Raw genomic sequence first — 7131 nt, forward strand, 5'->3', positions numbered from 1 at the left:
AGCTGGGAATGATTCACGTGGAGAGCACTGACCTTCGGCGTTTTCTTTGCTGTGTGTTCAAACCCCAGCAGTAGGCTAAACCAGCCACCCAAAATGCCACGGGAGAGGGAGGCTGGGAGGCTCAGTGTCAGACCTGGACTAACCGATAGGAAAGTGCAGGCTGAGGAGCTGATTACAGAAGCTTCTGAAAAGATACATCATGTTAAAACTGAAATTCTTAACTCGGGACCATTACCAAGTCAGCATCAGACAAACCTCTGTTTTCACTGCTGTGAGGGAGCCTGAGCTATGCAGCTACCGGGGATGGGGCTCTGTGCTTGGCTACAGAAATCCCAGGACAAAGACGCCACACAGCCAGATCCTGTACAGCAGTGGAGGCGATGGGGGTGAGTCTGAGAGAGGGGAATGGGAAAGCAACGCATACGTGCACACAAAAGACAAATAATTTAGGCTGAATTCCCATGTTTCTGACACTCAAGATGCTATGTGAAAAGGAAGAGGTAAGAATTCATACATAATATCAGCAATAAAATAACATTCTGTTTTAGAAACCAATCCACTGAAGACAAGCCATAGTCTTTTATAAAGACAAGTAGATCTCATACGTGAATGAAAACCTAGTCCATTACTCTTTTTTTTTTTCCTTAAGACAAAATCAAGAAGAGAAGCTTTCAGTGATATAATGAAACTCCTGGAAATTATCATCACAACACCCTTGACGATCTTGAAATAGGGAAGATATTGAAACATGAGAAATTGTGCTTGAGGAACCCAGTAAGTGCAAAATAATCTTAAACTCGATCATAGCTGTCAATAAAAAAGCAACAAGCAAAATTCTCCACGGGCTTAACACCAGAGGCACTGAGCATTTTGCAAGTCTGAACCATAGATGGGTAATTTTTATATACGATGTTGTCAGAGATTGCAAAGATAAGCACACCTATGTAAAAAAAAAAAAAAAGTATCCATGACAGGTAATTATATATTTAAAATCAATACTCATCATTCTTACTTTCCAATGTTTAACAATGAAGTATTCATAGCTTGGCTATTTTAATATATTAGAGTTAATGTGATGTATCATTTGCTATGACATTCCTAGGGGAAATGTCCCGTATCATGCCAGACATAACTCTGCTCACCATTTCAAGATTTCTTTCCCCCCAGAAGAGTTCTCAATCCAACCAATTAGGACTATGAGTTTGGATAAACCAGGATTGCCAGCACATGAGATGACTATGCAGTAAAAGCTTTGGGCCCTTGAACACTTGACTGCCTTCACTTTAGCAGCTTCAGGTTCCCTCCTGGGGATGTGCTTGACTAATTATCATCATGCATTTTAATTCTATATATTCTACTTAGATCCCAAGACATTTTTATTATTTTGTACATCAATATTCATTTACACTTGTCGCTTCTGTTGCTCTTCATTTCTTATTTTTGTGTTTCCAATGGGATTTTTGTTTGCCTGAAGAATTCCCTTTAGAATTTCTGTAGTCAAGGTCTGCGATTGACAAAATATCTGTTTTTAGTTATCCAAAAAAAGTCTTTATTTCATATTGTCTTTGAAAAGATTTTTTCACAAGACAGAGAAATCTATCTTGATCTTTATTTTTTTTCCCAGCACTTTAAAGATATCATTCTATTGTCATCTGATTCCCATCGTATTTGTTGAGATGTTACTTGTCTGTGTTATTTTTGCTCCTTTGAGAGTCAGTGTCTTATCTTTCCCTCTGGATGCTTTCAAGGGTTTTTCTCTTTGCCATTTGTTTTGTTTTGTTTTCAATTTTACTTTGGATGTATTCAGACTGAGAATCACAGAGCTTGCATACAGAATATTTCTAAAATCATTCCACTTCTCTCCATCTCCTCCACCATTACTGTCTCATCTCTTATCTGGTTACTGATCTATCACCATCCATCCTTTTTTGTTTGAATCTGTTATCTAAAAGCAACCACAGAGATGTTCTCATAATACCAAGTATTAGTTTCCTATTGCTGCAAAACAAATTGCCACAGATTGAGTGGCTTAACACAACACAATTTATCATTTCAGTTTCTATGGGTCAGAAGTCCAGACTCAGCTTAGTTATGTCCTCTGCTCAGGGCTCACCAGGCTGCGATAAAGTTGTCAGCTGGGCTATATTTTCATCTGAAGGCTTGACTGGGGAAGAGTCTTCTTCCAGGATATGCAAGTTGTTGGTGGAATCCATTTCCTCGCAGCTGTGTAAGGAAGGGCCCCAATTTTGCTGGCTGTCCACTGGAAGCTGCCTCTGATCCTAAAGGTCTCACTCTGTTCCTTGCCATGTGAACTTCCTCGAATGTCTGCTCACTTCATCAAGCTAGCAAGGATAAGTTCTTGCTCTAATCTGTTAAAATGGAGTCTCATATGATGTCACCATAAGAGTGAAATTCCACTATCCTTTTCATTTTCTACTGGCTAGAAGCAAGTCACAAGTTCTACCCCTACTCAAGGAGAGGGGATTCAACAGGGTACAATAGCAACAGGCAGAGATTACCTTAAAAGTGTGCCTTTCGCAAATTATACTACATCCCCTCCCCAGATCAAAATGCTTCAACAGCCTTCCATTGCTGATGGGAAAAAAAAAAATCCTGAGGATGACTCATAAAGATCCACCTGATATAGATAAGATTAAAAATGGCAGCAGAGTAGGTGGATGCTGCATGGACATGCTCCCAGGAACAAGCTGGAATTATAACTGAAATTCAGAAAGGCTTCCTGAATAATCAACGGAAAACTCACAGGAGAGAACCCTGATACCCAAGGGCCGGAGGTGGAGACCATATAGAGACTGATCATTTTTCTTGAATAATTGATATTTACTACATGTAACACTATATTTAAAATCATTATTCTTGAAATATTAATGTTTATTGCATGTAACATTATATTTAAAATCATTTTTCTTGAAATGAAAAAATAAAATAATTAAATTTTTTTTAAAAAGACCCACCTGATCTAACCCCTAGCTCTCTATCTTCATCTCATGCTATGCCATCCCTTATTATCTATAGTCCAGCTCTTTATGTTCATCCTATTCCTTCTTATCACAGGGCCTTTGCATAGGCAGTTTCTCTAATGCCTATTCATTCTTAAAGTTTCAATTTAAGCATAATTTCCTCTAGAAGGCTTCTCTAGCATCCCTAAACAAACAAACAAAAATTCCTTTTACGTACATATTCCCAAATACATCTCCTTGGTAATTTCAGAGAGCGTCCACTTATTTATGTGATGGTTTTCGTTTCAGCCTGTCTCCTTCACTGACTCAGCTCCATATGTCTGACTTGGCTCCATGTATCCTCAGGCACACTGTCTGGCACACAGGGGACCTTCAGCATACATTTGTTTTTGCTGAATAATTGTTCACCAGGTGAACTCAGGCTTTTACCAGCTCTGCATTAGGTAGGTGCAACTATTAATAAAGTGGTGTTTTTTACTCGTAATTATCTTTTGTTTCCTATATCGCTTCCACAGGAACCTAATAGAAAGAAGGAGTAATTGTGAGGGAAACATTTGAGCATTTCTGGGATGAAAACATCACCTCTGAGTTAATAATATATATTAAAGGATGCATACTAAATAATAGACATTGGGCGGACAACTTTAGAAAATCTTAATTAACCCTCACATTAACCCTCTCCTATGAAGTGGCTACTATTATCCCAAGAAATGTGAGTCAGAGGATTTAAATAACTAACCTAAAGCCAAGCAGATGGCAAGTGATGGCATGAGGATTTGAAGACAGGCAGAACAACCACGGTGTCTGCTCTTAATGACTCTACAGTCAGTGCTTCTCAAGCCCTCAATAGTAAAGGCCCAATTTATTATTTTTAATTTTCAAGAAACTATGGAGCAATCCCTTTGTAAAACACAATGAAAATACATTAATAATAAAGAACATAATATAAAGAGTCCAATTTTTTTTTAGATTTAACAAACATAAAATTACTCTGTCAAATTAATGTAAAAGTTTCTAAAAACTTACTCTCAATTTTTATGCTTCCCTCATTGAAGATCAGTAGCAACCATTTTGCAGGTCAGCACCTGGGCTATTTCCTCATTGGCTATGATTTCTGTATTATGCATGAAACCTTCCAGCATGTCCTTGAGGCTTTATAGCAGATACATTTTTCTACAAAAAAGATTCTAGTCCAAGCCCTTTCCCAGCCAGCTGGTTCTTGAAGACAAAGCCAAAATCAAACAAAGGCTAAGAAGCAACTGTTTCTTGCTAGATGAATTTTCCCAAAGCTGAGTTCTGATCATGCTATTCTCATGATCAATGTCTTCGACAGCATTAATTAACTTCAAATTTTTCCTACCTTCCTTATTGAACTTGAAAGGCACCCTGTAATCTGGTCCAACCAACTTTTCCAAACCTACTTTCTATTTACCTTATTATGTAGTGAATGTTTGGGTCCTCCCAGAATTCATATATTGAACCTTAATCCCTAATGTGATGGCTTTTGGAGGTGAGGCCTTTGGGAGGTAATTATGTTTAGATGAGATCATGAGGGTGGAGCCGCCAAGATGGGACTAGTCCCTTATAATAAATGCCATTATAAGAAGAGGAAGTTCTTTCTCTCTCTTTCTCTTTCTCTCCCTCACTCTATCTCTCCCTCTCTCTCTTTCCAGGAGCACACACTGAGGAGAGGCCATGTGAGCAAGAAGGTGGCTGCCTACAAGACAGGAAGAGAGCTCTTCATCAGCAACAGACTCTGATGGCACCTTGTGGCACTTTAATCTTGGACTTCCCAGCTTCCAAAACCGTAAGTAATAATGTTTGCTTAGTAAACTACGCAATTTATGGTTATTTTTTTTAAGCAGCCCCAGCTGACTTAGACACACTCCCCTAAATTCCAGGCTCTCCTGGGCATCTTGATGTTCTTCACCCACAAACTGGATTTTTTCCATTTGGGTGCCTTTACTCATTCTCTTCTCCACCAACTTGTGTCCATGTCTTGAGAATGTTTCTCACCATTAAACTCATACAGACCTATATCAAAATTTAAAAACTGAAGTATGAAAACTGTGAGGATGTTTATAAATGCATAAGTGAAGTAACAGCAAGTGAAAAAAACAGAACATAAATATTATATTCTCCATGAATATAACCACCATTAAAGCATATGATATAGAAATAAAAGTAAAAATATCCTGCCATTAGATATTCAAATGGGGATTTTACATTTTACATGAAATCCTGTTATTTCCCCACTTGCTAAACACATAATAAAAATGTTTAGAATTAACAGCAATAAATCCTATTCACTTTTAGTGGCCATCATCAAATGTTATCTAGGGCCCATTAAACCCCAGAGCCCTCTTCTGTCTTCAGCAGTCACATACCACATCAATTTTTCTTCCTGGAGGCCCAGTAGTCCCCATATTAGGTCCACTGACCTCACTTCCTATTTTAACCCTGTCTACTTCTCAGGATAAAGGGATACACCAAATCCAATATAAAAATGAGGTCTTTCCCCTGCCTCTAGTTCCACAAAACCAAGGAGTTTCTTTGTTTTGTTTTATTTGTTTTTAATCCTCACCTGAGGATATTTTTCCAGTGATTTTTAGGGAGAGTGGAAGTGAAAGGGAAAGACAGAGAGAAACATTGATGTGACTCCTGCATGAGCCCTGACCAGGGCCCAGGCCAGGGAAGAGCCTGCAACCAAGGTACATACCCTTGACCAGAATCAAACCTGGGACCCTTTGGTCCACAGGCCGGCACTCTATCCACTGAGCCTAACCGGCTAGGTCAGGAGTTTCTTTTTTAAAGCTGTTTAGTAGTGGTCCCTACAGGAAACATATGGTGAATTTTAAAAAGTTTAAGGAAATTCAAAATATTCTACTAGTGGCTATGTCTGGCCCATACTTAGTGGTGTACAGGAACCACCTCATACTGGCCCAGGAAAGTCACCTCTGTGCACTTCTTCCCCAACTGCATATTCAGTGACATCAGCCAACCAGAAGCACTCACACGTGGACATGAACAAACGCCACAATAAGGACTCCTCCTCCACCCCCAGAAAGCCAATGCTAAGCATTTACTAGCAGACCACTGTCTATATTGAGATATAAATGGGGCTGGGTTGGCTGACCTGAATGACCAGCAAGCTAAACTCCTCCATTGCTTGCTAGGAAACACTCACCTTCAATGAATTCTACCAGTTCCTTTTTCTTGGCACTCTGTTGTCATTGAGTTTCAATAGTCTTGATCCCACATTATCTCATCCTGGGTATTACTGATATATTTTCCTGGCAGATTAATACGTGTTACTAAATCAAAAGCTCAGTCCATTTTGCTTTATCTCCCCTACAAACCTAGACTTGTGCTTTGCATGCAGCACACATTTGATAACATTTGTTGAATAAATTAGTTGCAAGTGAAATTAGCTTCTGGATAAGCTCCAAATTGAAGGTGGAAGAAATGTTAGTGCTCTCCAGAGATAAGGCAGTCACTCAAAATGTGTCTTAGCCGTCAAGTATGAAAAAGATGCCAGGAGCCAAGTAGGGTGCGTTAATTCAAATTATATTGGACCTCAAGTATTTCCAAAATGTGACAAATAAGAGCTAGACATCATATCAGGAGAGCAAAAGAAGAAAGAATAGAGGCTAAATCCAAAATCAAATGAGCCTATTTGCAAATGCAGCCCAAATTAAGGACCAAAGTAAGTGATGAAATGAGGAAAAACCTAGAAATATCCTCTAAATGCAATGGCTTATTATTGTTATTCTTTTTAATTTGGTTTACTGATGGACTTAGTGATTATTGATAATGTCATTAAGAATATTCAGGGAAATAAAGAGGCACATTTTGGGAAAATAATCTAAAACAAAAATAAAACCAAACCAAAACTAAGAGAGGCAATGACAAATGCTAAATACAATCTAAAAAGAAGAAATGAAAACATATTATTCTTATATTAGCATGATCTTAAGGACAATATTTCACTCTGGGACCAATTACCACAAGGAAGAAGCTAGAAAATGGAAGCAATTAACAATTTTTTAAAGATCAAAATTTTAAAAAGTGTGCAGAGGGGACATAAACACAGTTAGGTGAGATTTATATGCACCAAGAAGATTTCCAAAGAAGGGCTGGAAAACAAAGA

The sequence above is a fragment of the Myotis yumanensis genome, unplaced genomic scaffold (genome assembly GCF_028538775.1).
Source record: "Myotis yumanensis isolate MYYU_CA2020_CCGP unplaced genomic scaffold, mMyoYum1.0.hap1 SCAF_4, whole genome shotgun sequence".
NCBI classification, from domain to species: Eukaryota; Metazoa; Chordata; class Mammalia; order Chiroptera; family Vespertilionidae; genus Myotis; species Myotis yumanensis.